Raw genomic sequence first — 21,056 nt, 5'->3', positions numbered from 1 at the left:
TTTTCTAGTTTCGTCACCTGTGATGGCTAAGTACAGTTCTCTATTGACATAACAGCTTCTTTCATGCAATCTCCTACTATAAATGTAGAGCAAAAAAGACATTGTTTTTGACTTAACAGGTTGCTCTGTCTCCAAATTCTTATATGTAAAAATCTAATAGGAAATACCCCAAATCAGCAGGCACTAGCATGAGAATGGCCTAATAAAATTATTCTTATCATGGTTTAAGAAACTTTTTCTATAATACTGCTGTCTTCACCTAAATTTTATATTATTTCTCACAATTAGAATGCAAGGGATTAGAGATGATTGTCATTATTATCTAGGTAAATTCAAGCCTTGTATTATTGACTTTTCTTGAAACACTGTAAAATCATGCTTGATCTGGAACAAGTAGCAAAGTCTATTTTTAAACAAAATAATTTTATGTTTATAAACACCCAAATATTTATTGATCTGGGCAGATGACTCACAAGTTTATTCACTGTAAGATTTTAAAGGAAATATTAATAAGTGATTTCCTGATGGCATCTGCATTTTATGGATTATTTAATAATATGCATTATGGATAAAAGCTTAAAAGATAAACATTTTGAACTTGTTAAAAATCTATTTTGAATAAAATTAGAACATTATATAACCAAAGACATGAAATTCTTAGATAGAAATAATAAGGCAGAATAGAAAAGTAGAGGTGAAGGTAATGTTTCTATGCAGTAATAAGGATCAATAAGAGAGCATTGTACAATATTCTGAAGTGTCATTGACAAATAGCACATTTATTTCTCAACACAAAGTGTTTCATCTGTATGCAATGTAAGTTAATGGCAATACAAGCTGAAGTATAAAATTTTTTTTAAATAGTGTTTTCATAAAGGGGAGGATTGATCTTCTAAACAGAATTTTGCAACTTCCCATCTTTTAAATGAGGATTCTACTTCCATGATAAGAAACACACACACACACTCACACACACACACATAATCATTCTAATTTTTAGTAATTAGAATTAATAATCAACTCATAATATTTAAGTGTAGAGTTTTTAAATATACTGAAGTAAAAAAAAAAAGAAAGACTGCTTTAAATAGAGAAGTAATAATGTATCCTCTTTTCTTTTTTGTTTTTTAATTGTTCTGGGGTACATGTGTAGAATATGCAGGTTTGTTACATAGATACACACCTGCAATGGTGGTTTGCTGCATTCATCACCCCATTATCTACATTAAGTATTTCTCCTAATACCATGCCTCCCCAATCCCACTACACACTGCTCTCCCTCCCCTAGACCCTCACCCTCCAACAGGCCCCAGTGTGCGATATTCCCCTCCCATTGTCCATGTGTTCTCATTGTTCAACACCCACTTAGGAGTGCGAACATGCAGTGTTTGGTTTTCCCTTCTTGTGTCAGTTTGCTGAGAATGATGGTTTCCAGCTTTATCCATGTCCCTGCAAAGGACATAACTCATCCTTTTTACAGCTGCATAGTATTCCATGGTGTATATGTGCCACATTTTCTTTATTCAGTCTATCATTGATGGGTATTTGGGTTAGTTTTGGGTTAGTTCCAAGTCTCTGCTATTGTGAACAGGGCCACAATAAACATATGCGTGCATGTGTCTTTATAACAGAATGACTTACAATCCTTTGGGTAAATACCCAGTAATGGGATTTCTGTGTCAAATGGATGTAAGTCTTTTCATTTTTAAAGACTGCGATTTCAGTGTTGTCTAGAGCTTAGTGATAATCATCCTTTCTAATTTGGTGACTAAAAATTTCAGAAAAATAAGTAATGTAATGGGTCTGGACTTATTTCTAAGAGTATGGAAGGTACAAATAAAAGCAGCAAAACAAGAGACGTGACAACAATAAAAAAAGAAAACAAACACATTTTAACCAACTATTCAAGACCTTTAGCTCTCAAATTGAAAAGTGAAAATTGGTTTACTATCCACCAAAGTCAAATGTTGATTAATTTTCCTTAAAATTCAAAACAATAAGTATATTTGGCATAAAACTTTTAAGACTGAATATAAAGAATTTCTTTAATTCATCACATGGGAAATGGTCTAGAAAAGGAACCATTTTCCCACCGTAAGACAGTATATATATATATATTATTATACGCTGACAACCACTAAGAAATGCATTCATTATAAGGACTTTTTTGCATAATGTAAAGGCCCATCTTCAAATGTATCTCTAAATTTCAGAGTAATTTTTAATTAAGGTTTAAAGGTTTATCACTGACATTTTTAAAGCATCCACACGGCCCAAGATGTTTGTAGTAAACAGATCAGCATAGTCCTTGTTACCTGAAATGCTATAGTCTATGTGAATCATTACAACTGGAATGAACTTTTAAAATAATTACTCCAACCAAATATCATATTATGAATGACTAGGTATACAATATGACTAATGTGTAAATTAAAACATAATTTGTATAATACAGAAGATGAATGTATCTCACAAGTTAAGGTTGTTTATAACAAGAATATTGTTTTCAGGCTATTAAATATTCTGTGATTAAATTTATTAGTTAAATTTAAACACAACGGTTTAGGTATCATTATTTTTACTTACACAAATTTAATAATAATAAAAAATATGTTTGCATAAATTATTACTTTGAGTAAAATTGAGTTTTTAACATTATTTTCTGAGTTAATTACTAGCAAATATTTTAATTAGTAAATTAAAACAACAGAAACAACTAGGTTTCTTTTACAACAAAATGAAGGAAAATATCTTTTAAAGAAAAAATCTCCTGTTTGAGTTTCATAAATATTACTAAAATTTATCATGAGAACAATACCAAAACATGCTATATTATCACATACACACATATTTTAATATCTCCTTTATAATCCTAAAACAAATATTTAAGTACTAAATATAAACTTGAAATATCTGGCTAAATGTAAAAGAGAACTCCCAATAACTAGATGATATTTGAAGAGCATAAAGGTCAATAGAACTCACCATAAAATTCACAGTGTTGGCATAATGTTTGTTGAGCAAGTGTCATGCATCAATCTATAATTGCCATTTACTTCAATAAAGAAGTGACAGTTGCAGTTTTATTATGCATAATTTTTAAAGTCATGTAATAAAGCTGCATTAATGAAGCCCTATTAAAATAAAAGTATCATTTCTTGGAATAAATAAGAAGTGAAAATATTTTCAAAGACATTTGTTTAGAAATAATCTGATATCTTTACTACTAGAGTCAATTGAAATACAATATTGTATGTAAGTATTTATCACTCTGCATATGCATGTCTTCTCCTTAACTCAGTGCATTACAATGTTTATTATGCTTCCTATTACATATAAAATCTGATCAGTCAAGATCCAATTCACCTGAAAACTAACACATATTTTGTTCATATGAGCTTTTTTTTCTTTTAGAGACAGGCTCTCACTCTGTAGCCCAGACAGGAGCGCAGTAGAAAGATTATAGCTCAGTGTAACCCCAAATTCCTGGGTTCTAGCAATCATCCCACTTCAGCTAGGACTACAGGCCTATGTCACCTATAGCATGGACTAGCACATGCCACCATGATACGGGCTAATTTTTGAGAACAAGTTTCTCATTTTCTTATGCAAAGTCACACAGTAGTTTATACTGAAGGTCATAGGATATGGCAGACTCGGCATGAAAAAATATAAAATCAATGTATGGAAGACCGTAATATCAAATCAATAAACCAATACCTCTTTGAATAATGCTAATTTTAAAAAATTCTACAAAATATGCCCAAAAGATTCAATTCTTCTTGATCACCCTAATGAATCACCCTAGTGAATCTCCTATTGAGTGTAAAACTAATAAGCTATAGTAGTGTTGTACTTGTGTGGATTGCATAGAGTCTGAACTACAAAAATAGTGAAGCACAAATCAAATGTTCTATTCAAATTGCATAAAAAATTAAAATTTCTGTATTAGTTCGTTCTCATGCCACTATAAAGAACTGCCCACGACTAGGTAATTTATAAAGGAAAGAGGTTTAATTGGCTCACAATTACACAGGGCTGGGGAGGCCCCAGGAAACTTAGCTTCATGGTGGAAGGTGAAGCAAACATATCCTTCCTCACATGGCAGCAGGAAGGAGAAGTGTCAAGCAAAGGGGGAAAAGCCCCTCAGAAAAACCATTAGATCTCTTGAGAACCTACTCGTTATCATGAGAACAGTATGGGGGTAACTGCCCCCATGATTCCACTACCTCTCACTGGGTCCCTACTGAGACATGTGGGGATTATGTGGACTATAATTCAAGATCAGATGTGGGTGGGGACACAGCCAAACCATATGAGCTACAAACAGAAAAGCTCCAAGGTGATTAATATAATGAGCATCTTATTTGCAATGAAATAAATGTTTCAAATATAAAATTAATTTCATATCCCTGTATATTAAATTTTTCATCCATATTCCTCTGTGTCTTGGGTTTCAATAAAAATTAGACTACTGCTGAATCAAAGAAATATTAATTTGAAAATTGACAACAGCTAAATTCATAATGTTGGCTTTATTATAGAGGTAACTGAAACCTTAGGAATCAAAACATTTTCACCAAATATGCAATTACCATTTTGTACATTAACAGATTTTTGGTTGACTGAACACATGCAGTGCCATAACACAAAATGGCTTATTTTCTTTCATAATCTAGAGTTGTACATTTTCTTCCATTTCTGTAATTAACTCATTTTTCCTATTCTTCACAAAATCTTCCTAGTCCACAAGCTGTTGGCTCTATTTTCTGCTCTTTTATTCAATGGAAATGTTTGCAAACATTGTAATGGATACCACTTTCAAGTCTCATTTTTTATGTTGACAGTGTTTATGTACTGTAAAGAGCATAGAGTTACAACTTAAATTTGACCTAGAATAAAATAATTAGACAAGTCAAGGACTAGAACCCTTAGACAGTAATCTGATTGAGCATCCTCAATATACACATGAAGAAATGACATCAAGATAAATAAAATGAATTAGATCTACGACTCACACAACTAGTTAGGGAAATAAGTAGAATTAGAATTCATGTTTTCGTTACCAAAGAACTCACACACTATTAAATTCTACCACTTACTGATCATTTCCAAGTTATGAAAACAATACGTGTATCCAAACCTATTTGCTGAAGGAAAAGTTTTATCAGTGCTTTTAGAATATACTTTTGGACAATTCAAATTTAGATGAATATTAAATGTGATTTACCTCCTAATGTACACATCGACTGACAAGGGGAAAATAAGAGAAAATCATATTTTAAGAAATAAAATCTTGCTTTGGCAGCTCCAATAAAATGATAATGTCTATTGAAAAATATTAATTAGCAATTTAGCTTTGTCCTGAAGAGAAATATAATTGAAGTTTTTAGAATAAAAATTTTCAAAACTTTTTCTTCACGTTTCACCAATCTGTTTGCTCCATTACAAACTCATTTAAAAATTTGCTGTATTATAAAGAAAATAGTAGGTAATTAAAGTCTGAGCTTCTCATATATTCTGGTTATTAATTCCTTGTCAGATGAGTAGTTTGCAAATATTTCCCCGTCTTCTGTTGGTTGTCCCATCACTTTGTTGATTGTTTCCTTTGCTGTGCAGAAACTTTTAACTTGTTGTAATCCCATTTGTCCATTTTTTGGTTTGATTGCTTGTGCCTCTGGGCATTGCTCAATATGTCTTTGCCTGGAACAATGTCCTGGATAGTTTCTCCAATGTTTTCTTGTAAATAGTCTTATAGTTTGAGGTCTTAGATTTAAGTCTTTAATCCATTTGGATTTGATTTTTGTATATAGCAAGAGATATGGGTCAAGTTTAATTCTTCTGCATAAGGATATTCAGTTTTCCCAAAACCATTTAATGAAGAAACTGTCTTTTCCTCAGTTATTGTCCCTGGTATCTTTGTAAAAAATGAGTTCACTGTAAGTGTGTAAATTTGTTTGTGAGTTCTCTATTCTGTTCCCCTGATCTATGTGTCTATTTTTATGCCAGTACCATGCTGTTTTGGTTACTATGGCTCTATAGTATAATTTGAAGTCAGTTAATGTGATTCCTCCAGTGTAGTTATTTTTCCTTAGGATAGCTTTGGTTATTCTGGGTCTTTTGTGGTTCCATATAAATTTTAGGATTATTTTTTCTATTTCTCTGAAGAATGTCATTGATGTGTTGATAGGAATTGTAGATGGTTTTGGGTAGTATGGACTTTGTAACAATGTATTTTCCCAATCTATGCATATGAAATATCTTTCCATTTTTTTGTATCTGTTTCAATTTCTTTCATCAATGTTTTACAGTTTTTATTGTAGCGATCTTTCAAGTTTTGGTTATTTATTCTGGATACTTCATTTTACTTTTAGCTATTATAAATGACATTTCTTTTTGTTTTTTGTTTTTTTGCAAATTATTTGCTGTTAGCATATAGAAATGCTGCTGATGTTTTTCTATGTATGTTGGACTTGTATCCTGCAACTTTATTAATTCCAATTTGTTTTTTGGTTCCAATCATTTTTGGTGGAGTCGTTAAGGTTTTTCCAAATATAATATATTGTCTACAAACAAGAATAATTTGACTTCTTCTTTTTCAATTTGAATGCCCGTTATTTCCTTCTCTTATCTAACTAATCCGGGTAGAGAACTATGTTGAGTAAAAGTGGTGAAAATGGACATCCTTTTATCGTTCTAGATCTTAGAGGAAAGATTTTCAGATCTTCCTTGTTCAGTATGATACTAGCTGTGGGTTTAACACATATGACTTTTATTGTGTTGATATATGTTCACTCTATACCCAGTTTTTTGAAAGATGCTAATCAAAACTATAATGAGACATCATCTCGCCCCTGTTAAAATGGCTTTTATCCAAAAGAGAGGCAACCACAAATTCTGGCAAGGATAGGGATAAAAGGGAATACTCATACACTGTTGATGAAAATGTAAATTAGTACAACCACTATGGAGAACAGTATGGGGGTTCCTCAAAAAACAAAAATTAGATCTACCATATGATCCAGCAATTCCACTGCTGGGTTTAAATCTAAATGAAAGAAAATCAGTATATTAAAGAGATATTTGTACTCCCATATATATTTTGCAGCACTATTCACAATAGTCAAGAAATGAAAGCAATCTAAGTGTCCAACAATGGATGAATGGATAAAAGAAAATGTGCTGCATATTCATGATGGGTATTATTCAGCCATAAAGAGAATGAAATTCTGTCATTTGCCTCAACATGTATAGAGCTGAAGGATATTATGTTAAGTGAAATAAGTCAGACACAGAAAGACAAATGTTACTCATTTTCAATCATATGTGGGAGCTAAAAAATATTTGAACTCATGGAGGTAGAGATTGGAATGATCATTGCCAAAGCTGGAAAGCAGAGAGTAGACGGGGGATAAAATGAAGATGGTTAATGTGTACACAAATAGAGTTAGATAGAATGCATAAGATCTAGTATTTGGTAGCACAATGGGTGATTCTAGTTGACAGTAACTTGTTATATATTGTTAAATAACTAAAAGAGTGGAATTAGGATGTTCCTAAAAGAAAGAAATTATAAAAGCTTGAGATGATAGGTTCTCCAATTACCCTGATTTGATCATTGTACATTACATGTCTGTATCAAAACATTACACATACCTCATAAATATATACAAATATTATATATACATAATAATTAAAGTTAAAAAATAACAAATAAGAAAAAGCACTTGAAAGTTTTATTTTATTAGTGAATATCAATTTTGTGAGTTCCATAGCATATTTTGTCTTTCTGCATGTTTGTATGCCTTGCTAAATATATTAAGCTTTGCATACAACTTAGGACATAGTTTGGAAACTAAGAGATTTCATTTGAGAAAACTTACATTTATCACATATTATGTGCCCTCTGTATTTATATTAATACTATATTATATACATTTTCTATTACATATAGCATATGTAACAGAAAACTGGAATAAGAAATAAGTAACATAATTACCATTTCAAAAATATCTATTTCAAGCTTATTTTAGGCAGATGCTTACATGTTTCTGCATATGAAAGCATGCTTTGTAAAACCCATAGAGAAAAATTTGAACTAATTTCAATAGTTTTCATTATAATAAATATTGCATAGTTCCCCCAAAGTAATGTTCTATTACTTTCACTTTAAAATTTGCTACAAAATGAAAAAGACCATGATGTTTACTCATTGACAGTATTTTTTCTCCTAATACATCAGTTTAGAGAGATGCATCTGGATGGACAACTTATAAAACTACAAATAAATTTATATTTTATCATATAGATCTTAATATTTACATATCGAATATTTAGAAATAATTGAAATGAAAGTATGGTGTTGGAATTGCAAGCTGACTTGATAATTCTCTTTATAAATATGTTTTCATAATCTCTTATGCTATGTTAGCATCTACTGAAGTTATGATTTCTTGTAATCACAGTGAATTAGTGACAGCTTAACAGGAGTACCATGCTGGCAATTTCAAAGAATTGGAGACTTTGATTGATTTTCTATATTTATATTTTTTTCTCTCTAATATATATATTTTATTGGGATTTTGTGACTGTATGAACACAAGCTTTGACAGAAATTGTCATTCATGGAACCAGCTGGTTATTTGTACGTTGTAACACTGGGGAAAGGAGGGATCCTTGAAATGATAGGCCACATCTAAAAACATAGTCTCTGAATAATGTCATTAATTTAAATATTTGGGAAATCATAGCAAAGAAACAATGAAAAATCAGTGTATTAGTAAGCTTGTTTTCCATTATAACAATTAAAGGAATGAAATAAAATGCAAATCCATGTTTACGTGATATTGAAAGATATATGATTATTATTTTAGTTTAAATCTAAATTATTTTAAAATTTACTCTTTAATGGCAATGTTTATGCATAACTGCTATCCACAGAATTACTTAGTTTTACATTTTCAAATATCAATGGATAAACCAGACATATGGGAATGTGGCTACAGATTTTAGGAATAAACAAAAAGAGACGTTTTCCATGTGGTGAAACATATTGGATATCTACTGAGGAGAACCAATCTTCTTAGATGATATGTTGATAAATATTTTATGTCAGCAAAGAACAAAGCATAAAAAGTAGTGCCACAAACATGAAGAGGAAGCGAAAATAGAAGCAAGCTATTTCAAACAGAATTAAATAAAAGCTTATATGCACAGGAAGAGGAGGGGGAGTATGAGGAATTTATTTTATCAGTCTGACAGATTAACTCACTGCAAAAGACATGTTAAAAGGTTTTTTGAATAAACCAAATGCTGTCTGCCTTAAAAATCATCTCCACTTCATGATTAGAAGATAGAGATTTAAGGTAATGGCTCTTTGGATACTCAAAATATAAATATTATATTTTGATATTTATAAAAGGAGAGTATACCACTAACAGATAAAATATTGCCCAAGTTCTTGTTCTTATATAACGAGGAAGGAGACATAAATCTTTAATACACTATAACTTTGATTCTGCATTTGTTTGAGTTCCTATTAATCTCTCCTTTTGTTTCTTTAAAAATAAAATGATGTTCTGCTACAGAGTTTGGATAATTTATACAGAAATTAGTTCAAATATGCATATTAATATTGCTAATAATTTTACTGAAATTTAGTCTAAGAGACTATAAACTATGAGTAGCTAAGATATTTATTTAAACTATAAGCCAGTCCTATCCATTCCTTGAATGCACATTGTGCTCAGATGAAATATCACGTCTGCTGATGAAAAAGGTATGTCCCCTGACCCCTACGTAGCAATATTTTCCTATTCTCTTTCATCTTTTGTGCTCTATTGTACAAAGAATTACCAGTATTCACTTATTTTGCAAGGACATAACTCACTGAAAATCTTCCCAAAATTATTTTACTTTTTAAAAGTAGAATTAACTTCAAGTCTAAATGTACTTCTGCTTGTGGAAATTAAAGGATATTTTTTATAATTTGCCAAAATTCCCAAAACACAGGTGAGTTTCCTAAAATACAACAATCAATTATTCTGATCTTTCCCCTATAATTTGAAATCTTACACCAGGATTTCAAGTGTCAAGAGAGAGCAAAATATACTCCTATCTTTAATAACAAATATATTTGATTTAAATAAGATTTTGAAATTATGTTTTTTTCCTAATAGAAGATAACTTTTTTAAGATACAAATTATCCCCATAAGTTTACTAAGTTAAATAAGAATTAGTCATGTAATTTTGAATTAGATATGGATAAACTTACTAATTCGCTTTTTTCTTTTCATTAAACTTGTTACCTCATATAAATCATTAATGGAATAACATGTAAAGGAGGACATGTATGGTGGCTCATGCCTATAATTCCAAGGCTTTGGATGGCTACGGGAGTAGTATGGCTTGAGGCAAGAAGCTCCAGTCTAAAGTGAGCCATGATCACGCCACCACACTCCAGCCTAGGAGACAGAGTGAGACCCTGTCTCTAAACATAAATAAATAAGCCAAAGTTAGTCCAACATTACATCCTTTCAACATTAAACTATATACAAGCAATGCTAAAGTCTGAGGACCTACCTCAAAATTCCCTCCTTTTGAAAAATGGGCACCATCAGGAATGGACACATAATATTCCCAGTTATCACTTGGCCCTTTAGCTACAATAATTTAAATGAGATACACTGGGAAGAAGACATGATTAACAATTAATTATATAATCTAAATAAAAGTTTTAGGAGTCATAAAGGTATCACAAAATATAGCACTGACACTAATAAGTAAACATGATACCATCAAACACTCAAGTACTAATACGAATATAAAACTTCCTGACAACAAAAGTCACTAAGAACAAGTTCTTTATGTAATTGAAACTATTTTCTGGCAATGTATAATCAAAACCCAGTCATATTTTAGGGAAAAAGATACATGCAGAAGCTTATAATGCATTAACACATTTCCTCACAATATTTTTCTCAAAATTGTTGTGCAAGGGTAATGTATATTTAGTTTACATAAAGGTTACCTAAAGAATAAGCTAACATTGTGTCTGGTACTATGCAACCTTAATAAATATTTGTTGAATGAATGAAAACATGTTGAATGCTTAAGGGCCAATATGCCACAATTACCCTGTGACACTCATTCTAGCTCACTGAAAAGGAAAAAAAGCAAACCTAAGGCTGAAAGAAAAAATAGTAATTAGCTCATGCCCATATCTAATCAATTTCTTACACTTTTAAGACAAAGTTCCTAAAGTATTTTTCTCAGCCTTCTTTATAACCCATTTCTTTTATAATGAACATTCTTCTTCATCATTACCTTAGTGTCCAAGCCATGAATTCTTCACCAAAAAGAATTTCTGAAACTCTGTACCGCACTGTTCATGTCTTTTAAACTTAAAAGAAGAAAGAATATTTTTGCTAACGATGCCTATTTGGGTAGAATTCCCACATCTAAAACACTATCAAAATAAAGCATTTCTGACATTCACTAAACCAAACATATGTATTGATTATCTTGCTACGTACCAAGAACACTGTGCTGAATAAATGACATGGTCCCAGACCCCACTTGGCACTGATTTTGTATGTTTGTATATGTATGTATATATATTTAGTTACATGTGTATTTAGATAGATATATATTTTACAAATAGATACATATATAATATCTATGTATACTGAATATATAAATATACATATATACGCTGATTATATATAATGTAATATACATAATTTAATTATATGTTTAACATATATGTATGAAGACATGATAATTACAGGCCTTTATTTAGCATTTTTGAGCAGTCTTGTCATTCTGTGATTAGTATGCTGTGTAAATGATTTCACTTCAGTGAGCTACTTTTTTAAATGGGCAGGTGAGATGACATTTTTCTACAAGTGATTGATTCAAACTAATTATCTTTTTTATACAAGTACAGATACAGATTATGGAACATCAGCCCACTGGAACTATTACTGATATTTAAAATTTTAGAATATTATCAAATAATTTATATGCACACAAAGCAAGTAGGTACCGTTGTCATTGAAAATATTATTAATACAGCAAGAGTCAAAAGACCATACAGATTTCACCTGATTTGCAAATACCTGTAATCATTTTAAAAGCTCTGACTTTTCAGATATTCTAAACACTACCACAAATTGAAGAAACACCTTCCTTGGTTTTCAGAAACATGTAAGTCATGGACTGTCTCAGCAGAAAGAATTATTTAAAAATAATTTATTAGACAGTAGAGAAAAGTAAAACACAGCACTATATGTAGTACCATAAAATGAAAAAAAAAAAATCATTCTGTTAACTAAATAGTTGGGGAGGATTCCATGCATATGCCTTTTATAAAGTCAGTACATGCTTATACTCGAAACATTCAATACAGGAATTCATCTTCCTATAGTTTCATAAAATAATATTAACTAGGATAAAATTTAGAATAGATACTCATGACTATAATATTTGCTATAAGTTTCTATGTGTTTGTCCTGTGTAGTGTGTGATGTGGTGGTCCCAAAAAATGTTTATCATAGTGTAATTCACCAGAATAAGTCACTTCACTAGTTTGCATTGACTTAGCAATAAAGGAAGTCATTTGTTCCATATCATTAATATATAATCCCAAATTAATATTTAATACTGCATAAATTGTGTCATTACCAGTTACATTTATAAGACAGATTTAGGAGAAGAATTTGTCTACTTCAAACACTGTTATAAATATTGGCATATCTATAAAAAGGCAACATAATTATAATTCCATATAAGTCACTTACTAAGAATGCAAGATAACTTATAAAAGAGGGATAGAAGAAAATAACAAAAAAAATATGGAGGTAAAAGAAGGAAGAAAAAGAGGGGCAGAATAAAATATTAAAATAAAATGCAGAAGTAAAGTAAGAGAACTTAATACTCCAAGTGCTATATTAGACCATATTTTATATTATATAATATTATATAAACTACTATATATGTAATTTTCCTCTGTTTTAGATCATCTCAGCTTTGCAGTATAGTGCTCAAATACAATTTTAATACTTATGCTATCAAGATGGGCTCATCTTTCTAACAGAGAGTTCAAATTATTCTCATTCTTCTAGGAAGTTTTCATAGTAAATGTTAGAGAGCTCAGAAATGAGTAGTTACTTGCTCAAGTTTATAGAGCTGTTATGATTTGAATCTAAGTCATATGGTTGAGATGAATATATTCTTTCTTTTGATAAATATTTGGTTTTCATAAATGAATTTCTACATAAATAAATATTCTCAGAAGGCATTTAGTCTGGATATAATATGGGTACATCTCTCTTTCTCTCTCTACATAATTTGTATATACATATCCAAATACAGATAATATTAATATACAACAGAATTCACACATTTATGTGAACTAAAATATAACATCACAGTCCTTCAGTTTTCATACAGCTTCAATGAATAACCTTAGATTAATAAAAATATGATGATATATAATAGAGTAAACTTAATAACCATTTGAATCATTACCAATCACTCTTCTGTTTCCTACATTTTGATTATTAAACAAAACATGGTATTTAGCATAGGGAGAATTCAACATCATTAAAGGAAATTTTCATTTCTGTCTGTCTACTAATGTATTTTTTGATCATCAAATACTGTCAAGTAGTCACCTACAAACAAGTAAGAATGTCGGAAGTTTGTGGCTCTTCACTAAATCAATCTCTATTAATCAATCAAATTTCATTGCTTTTCTTATCATGAAGTCTTTTTTATGTTACATTCAGCCTAACAGTCTTAAGAATATGCCTACTTAGCAAACACATTTTCTTACCCTGTAACAGAAATAATTGATAGACTCAAAGATAAATCTTTGTTCTCACTGGAACTCATGTGATGAATGATTGGAACACGTATTAAGGTTTTCCATTTAAAGCAGGGTTTTTGTTTTTTTTAAATTTGCATGCACATAGATCAAATGGATAATTTTACAAACATATTATTTCCAGGCTACACTCTCAAAGGAAATAATAATATTAGTAGAGCATGGCATTAATATTTCTTTTTTACCTTTTTAATTTTGGCAAAACATACATAACATAAAATTTATATGTTATATGATGGATCTGCCCATGAAAGTTTGAGGTGCATTGATTTTAACTATTTTTTAAAATTATGTAAATGTACTTGTTTCATTCAAAAATTCATACTTTTGGTTAAAGGCTGGTGCTGCTGTCATGTAGCAGTCAGGTTACCGTGAAGGTATGTGTAGATTGCAAACAAACATCTTGAGATATTAGAATCATCAAAAATTCAGTTTAGATTTGTAAATATAGCAGTAAGTTGTGAACTCTTCCACAATTGGATGACTTACTCTGATATAGCAAATGCATCAATATTAATAAATTGGAGACTTTTTTTTGACAGGCCTCTACTTAGCCAACTCTTTCAATTAAATAAAGCTCATTATTCTCACAGTGAGTAAAACATTCACTTGATGAATTCAACAAGCTTTATGTCCTCAGGTAGGATGCCACTTTACAGTATGCCCACTCACTTCTGAGCCAAAGTGAGTATTATGCTTAAGAAAAGCCAAATGTGTGTTTTAAAATACATTTGCATTAGCTGCATTTCCTATTGCAACCATTTAATTAATTACAATCTCACATAACCTGATATTAATATTAATCTAAAAATAGTTGCTTCAAAGAAGATGAAATTAAACTTTTCAGAAACATTTATAAAGAGCAAAGTGCTACAATGACTTGTCATAGAGTACTGTCTGAGCAAGAGAACTACAAAAGATTCAGAAAAAGCATCATAAAACTCTAAAAGCATTCCATACTCAAAACACTTTTCAGGAGCATTTAAACACACACTCCATTTTATGGGAACAAAAACTGGATACCACAGAGGATATAATATTGGTGCAGTGTATGTAATAAATATGGTGCATTATGCGAAAATAAGTGAACATATATACAAAGGAAAGGCAAAGACTCTACATCAAATTATGGAAGATTAATGTACTCATCATTGTTTCAACTATTTATCATATATATGTAATATATATGAGATATATATGCATTTCTTAATGATTTACCTGTTCATCTGATTGCTTTGATGAACCATCTTACTTCTGATTCTGACTGTGACTGTTAAAAGAATTTCTATTGGAATTAAATGGGGTTATGTGCTTGCTAATAAAACCTTGATGTTCCATAACCTTCTAACCAAAGATTTGTTAGCTTTGTGAATAAAATTTAGCTCTAATATCTAATCTGTAAGGTTGTATTCTTGGTATGTATTTCTGAGTGTATATTTGTGAGAGGAAAATTTTCCAAATGATCTGAGATGGATACAATGTGATTGACTTTATCTTTACTATTTCAGGAATTCTATAATAAAGTTATTATTTATTCAATATTATATGCAATATTAATTTTTTAAATTATACAATTAAACTTTTCCAAAATTTTAAGAAAAGCACTACAATACACTAATACTTATTACAACTACCATGTGCCAGGAAGTCTCTTTTATGATGCATTTTATCATTTCAATAACTCTCTGACATAAATACTATTCTCGTTCCTGTTTAATCAATGAAGAAACTGAAGGTGAAATAGAAAGGTAAATGACAGAGCTGAGATTCGAACAAAGAGTGTCTGACTCTAGAGCTTTTCTTGGGTTTAACTGCTGCATGATAATCACCTTCCAGAATGTTTTCTGGCAGAATCGGCAGAGCACAATGTAAATTAAGCTCTCATGTATGATTCAAATATAATCATGATACTGTGTTTTAACATGTTTAATAACATGTTCTATTATTAAATATTTTGTGTAAACTTTTGCAAATAATCTTTCCTTCTCCAGCTTTAATTTTCACATCTTTAAAATGGGGTATTTGTATATATTATTATAAATGTTCACTTAAATTTAAAATAATTTTTACACTGTCATATCAAGGACTAAATTTTGAATTAGTAGGTTGACCAGAAATTCAGTTTCTGCTGCTTGATGTTTCCTGGTCTTTCACTGTTCATGAGAATGAACAACCATCTGGGAATAGTATGGAGACAAACAAAAAATCCTCAGTTTAGTAGTTTATTGCAATTTGTGCTAGAGAAGATTGAAGCTACTATATAAGAAGTTAATTTGAAAGTTGTGTACTTCTCAAATATCTACGTGGTCCTGATTCTACTCAGTTGACTTTAACTTTTCTGTTCATATAGTCTACATAGAAAATGCCTAAGTAAAATGCCTATACTATTTGTTGAGATTTTTTTTCCTAAAAACAAAAATCTGGACTCCACTTGTAGGTTAATAATTGTAATCCATCAAGAATTAGCAAAATATTCAGAGCATGTCTATGCTGATCTATCTGTTCTCAATCAGCTTAGTAGCTGAAGGATGTCAAACACTTGTTTGTTAGGCTTGGCAAATAGAAGTAATGACATATTATATTATAAGAGGACTTTAGAAAAGCCCTATCTGGTACCGCACATTTAAGTGAAGCCTATCTGAGGAACATCAAAGCCATCTGCAAAAGAACAGATCTACTTATGCGAGTCATTCTAAAAAGATATGAAAATCTGTTGCTCTATATTTTTAAACATAATGCTTTTGCCAGCTAAAAAACGATAAACTTTCAGCTATAAGAAGTTACTGAAAACTATCAAAACTACATATACTACATAGACTATGCTGCAACTTGGACTTTCCAAAATTCACAAATTGTAAAGAGTTAATTAAACACTCTTTCCCCACCACACACACATATTCTTGGTAGTATATATGCTCTATCTCTTTAGTTATTATTTTAAAACATAGAGGAAATTTCATGTATTAGTCCATTTTCATGCTGCTAATAAAAACATACTCGAGACTGGGTAATTTATACAGGAAAAGGGTTTAATGAACATACAGTTCCACATAGCAGGGGCGTCTCACACTCATGGCAGAAAGCCAGGGGAAGCAAGTCATATCTTACATGGATGGCAGCAGGCAAAGAAAGAGCTTGTTCAGGGAAAATCCCAATTTTAAAACCATTGGATCTTGTGAGACTCATTCAGTATCATGAGAACAGCACAATATAAAGACTGCCCCCATAATTTAATCACCTCCCACCAGGTTTCCCTCACAACATGTGGGAATTGCGTGAGTCACAATCAAAGATGAGATTTGGGTGGGAATACAGCCAAATCTTATCATTCCACCCTGGCCCCTCCCAAATCTCATGTCCTCGTATTTCAAAAACAAACAAACCTTCCCAACAGTCCCTCAAAGTTTTTCATTTCAGCATTAACTCAAAAGTTCACAGTCCAAAGTCTCATCTGTGAAAAGGAAAGTCCCTTCTGCCTATGAGTGCGTAAAATGAAAAGCAAGTTAGTTATTTTCTAAATACAATGCGAGTATAGGCATTGGGTAAATACAGCCATTCTAAATAGGAGACATTGCCTAAAGCAAGGGGGTTACAGGCCCCGTGCAAGTCCAAATTCCAGCAAGGCAGTCAAATCTTAAAGCTCCAAAATAATCTCCTTTGATTCCACATCTCACATCCAGGTCTCACTGATGCAAGAGGTAGGCTCTCACAATCTTGGGTAGCTCTGCCCCTGTGACTTGGCAGGGTACTGCCTCCCTCCCAGCTCCTTTCATGGGCTGGTGTTGTCTGTGGCTGTTCCAGGCACACAGTGCAAGCTGTCAGTGAATCTACCACTCTGAGGTCTGAAGGACTGTAGCCCACTTCTCACAGCTCCACTAGATGGTGCCCTAGTAGAGACTCTGTATAGGGGCTCTGACCCCACATTTCCCTTCAGCACTATTTTAGCAGAGGTTCTTCATGAGGGCCCTACAACTCAGCAAACTTCTGCCTTGACAGCTAGGCATTTCCTTACATCTTCTGAAGTCTAGGCAGAGGTTTCCAAACCTTATTTATTGATTTTTGTGCAGTCACAGACGCAACAACAAGTGGAAGCTGCTAAGGCTTTGAAATTGCATCCTCTGAAGCCATGGCCAGAACTCTACCTTGGCCCCTTTCAGCCATGACTAGAGCTACTGGCACACAGGGGACCAAGTCACTAAATAGCACACAGCATGGAAACCCTGGGCCTGGCCCATGAAACCACTTTTCCCTCATAGGACTCCAGACTTGTGATAGGAGGGGCTGCCGTAAAGTCCTCTGATGTGCCCTGGAGATGCCTTCCCTATTGTCTTGGTGATTAACATTCGGTTCCTGATTCATTATGCAAATTTCTGCAGCTGGTTTGAATTTCTCCTCAGAAAACGATAATTTATTTTCTATCAAATTGTCAGACTGAAAATTTTCAGAACTCTTACGCTGTGCTTCCAATATAAAACTGAATGCCTTTAACAGCAGCCAAGTTACTTCTTGAATGCTTTGCTGCTTAGAAATTCCTTCCACCAAATACCCTAATTCATCTCTCTAAAGTTCAAAATTCCACAAATCCTTAGGACAGGGGAAAAGTGCCACCAGCCTCTTTGCTAAAACATAACAAGAGTCACCTTTGCTCCAGTTCCCAATAAGTTCCTTATCTCCATCTGAGACCACCTCAGCCTAGACTTTATTGTCCATATAGCTATCAGCATTTTGGGCAAAGTCATTCAACATACCTCTATGGAGTTCCAAACTTTCCCACATTTTCCTGTTTTCTTCTGAGCCCTCCAAAGTGTTCCAACCTCTGCCTGTTACCCAGTTCCAAAGTCACTTCCACATTTTTGGGTATCTTTTCAGCAACACCCCACTCTACTGGTAACAATTTACTTTATTAGTCTGTTTTCACATTGCTGATAAAGATGTACCTGAGACCGAGCAATTTACAAAAGAAAGAAGTTTATTGGACTTAACAGTTCCACATGGCTGGAGATGCCTCATAATCATGACAGAAGAAAAAGGAGGAGCAAGTCACATCTTACATGGATGGCAGCAGGCAGAGAGAGCTTGTGCAGGGGAATTCCTCTTTATAAAACCATCAGATCTCATGACACTTATTTGCTATCAGGAGAATAGCATGGGAAAATCCTGCCCCCATGGTTCAATTACCTCCCACCAGGTTCTCCCACAATGCATGGGTATTCAAGATGACATTTGTGTGAAGACACAGCCAAACCATATCACCAAATATTCTTACTTATAAATGAGAACTAAGCATCGGGCACTCACGAACATAAACATGGCAACAACAGACACTGAGGACTACCAGAGTGGGGAGGAACCATGGGAGGGAGGCAAAAGTTGAAAAACTATTCAGTACCATGCTCAGTGCCTGGATGATGGGATCATTTGTACCCAAAACATTATGAAATATACCCAGGTAACATACTGCACATGTATTCAGGGAATCTAAAATAAAACTTGTTAAAAAAAAAAAAAAAAAAACATTTAAGATCTTTCAAATTGTAACAAATTATTGGAAAAAATAATTTCTAAAAAGAAAATTTAATCTTTGACATTATTCGGCATTAAAATCAAGACTGACACTGGAGAATACCAAGAAGATAAACATGTTCGCAATCCATAATAAAAAACAGTGAAATTGATTTTTAAAAAACTAGCTATCACAACACTGTCATTAAGTATAATTATCAAGCAAAAACGGCTCTGAAATGTAACTATTTGTGCTCCGTTTTCCCATGTAATATCCCACAATTTACAACATCTTGTGGCTTATTGTTTTTAAAAATCTTTAGTCTTCCAAAGATTGTTTAAGTGTAATGTTTTGTCAGGAATCATTTTGCGTAGAATGTATCTAATGCATAAGTAGATGCACACAGAAGAAGGGATGGTAGGAAGGAAGGGAGGGAGGGGAGAAGAATCCAGGAGGGGAGAGAAGGAGCTGAAATTTCTAAGTGAATACCTCTTTAAGTACCTAAACCTGAACTCTCAAGAAATTCATAAAATGTTTAAAATGAGTCAAGCAGTGAAATCTTTATATAGAGAAAAATCTTTTGGCAAGATTTGATTTATAAACTCCATCACTTTTTCATACTTTCCTAGATATATTTTTTCAAAATTATAATGGTTTTAGTACTATATGCAAACTAACTTGATCCACAGCCATCCAGAATAGCTGCATGTTTTGGTCATTCATTACAAGGAGGAAGATCCTATGACTCTGATTCCATCTATGGTCTGTCCATACTCCTCCAAATTCAGGTCACATTTTGTTTTCCTTTTAAGCTCTGGCTTCCATTTCAATATAATAGAGGTGACCACAATCCAAAGTAATTGCTAAGATAATACACAAGTTTAATTGTTATTATTGTAGCCTAGTTGGTGTTATTACCTTCAGAGGTAGGATCCTAAAGTAACTTTTCTTTACTTCTTCATTTTTATGACAGTTTATAACCTCAGTTTAATTACATAAATGCCATTAATTCACAATAACACCTAAGAAGCGCAAATGAATTCTGGGTTATATATTTATGCATAATCTGATGTTTGTTGAAATTCCAGATGTCTCCTGTGTGTTTTTCTAACACAAAAATATTAAAAATTACATTCATGTCTATTTCTGGTGTCATGACATATAAGTCAATGTATAGCAAGTTTACTGTGGAGGAGAGGATAAATATCTTTTCCTCACTTATATTAATTTCATGTCTCAGGCACTATAACAAAAGACTAACAAGAGAAAAGCATACAAATCTATTTAGTATAACTTTCATATGACATGGGGACTGTACTCAGGAAATGAAGACCCATTAAAAACAGGTAAACTTGTGTATTTTTATGCTTATGTTTGACCAAGAATGAACAATTATGGAGAAATAATTGGACAAAGAAGGGTGGATCTAATGGCAACTGGTGGATAGTTAGCAAGAACTGTTGGTTCAGATCCTTCTCTATGATCCTTCATCTTCAGATATAAAGATGTTCTTTTCCTCTGGGTATAAGAAGGGCACTTTTCTAATTAGTGTCTTATGACCTGCTTCAGGCAACAGTCAGGAAATCCTTCCTAAGTTTTATGGCATGCTTCAGGTAACAAGGAGAGATGGGGAGGAGTTGAGACTGACCTTCCTGCTTCTGCTG

The 21,056-nt window shown here is 32.2% G+C and overlaps 1 protein-coding gene across 1 annotated transcript in view; it reads right to left on the bottom strand.

The window, feature by feature from the left end:
- The window catches only part of PCDH11X (protocadherin 11 X-linked), an 807,063-nt gene that overhangs the window by 172,318 nt on the left and 613,689 nt on the right, over nucleotides 1-21,056 (bottom strand). The window lies entirely within an intron of this gene.

This window comes from Sapajus apella, unplaced genomic scaffold, assembly GCF_009761245.1.
Source record: "Sapajus apella isolate SASKATOON/1434 unplaced genomic scaffold, GSC_monkey_1.0 scaffold104, whole genome shotgun sequence".
NCBI lineage: Eukaryota > Metazoa > Chordata > Mammalia > Primates > Cebidae > Sapajus > Sapajus apella.
The sequence above is the reverse complement of the archived record's forward strand: the minus strand, read 5'-3'. Positions and strand labels throughout refer to the sequence as shown.